This window comes from Pygoscelis adeliae, unplaced genomic scaffold (genome assembly GCF_000699105.1).
Source record: "Pygoscelis adeliae isolate BGI_AS28 unplaced genomic scaffold, ASM69910v1 Scaffold14, whole genome shotgun sequence".
In the NCBI taxonomy this organism is placed as follows: Eukaryota; Metazoa; Chordata; class Aves; order Sphenisciformes; family Spheniscidae; genus Pygoscelis; species Pygoscelis adeliae.
Genome location: NW_008825109.1, coordinates 4,032,663 through 4,033,069, shown reverse-complemented (window position 1 = coordinate 4,033,069; position 407 = coordinate 4,032,663).

The following is a 407-nucleotide window of genomic DNA, read 5'->3' as shown; positions in this document are numbered from 1 at the left end:
TTCTGGGCTGTGAGCGCACATTGCTGGCTCATGTTGAGCTTTTCATCCCCCAGTACCCCCAAGTCCTTCTTCTCTGGGCTGCTCTCAATCCATTCTCTGCCCAGCCTGTATTTGTGCTTGGGATTGCCCTGACCCATGTGCAGGACCTTGCGCTTGGCCTTGTTGAACTTCATGAGGTTCGCACGGGCCCACCTCTCAAGCCTGTCAAGGTCCCTCTGGATGGCATCCCTTCCCTCCAGCAGGTCGACCGCACAGTTTGGTGTCATCGGCAGACTTGCTGAGGGTGCACTCAATCCCATTGTCCGTGTCTCCGACAAAGATGTTAAACAGTGCCGGTCCCAATACCGACCCCTGAGGAACGCCACTCATCACTGGCCTTCACTTGGACATCGAGCCACTGACCACCA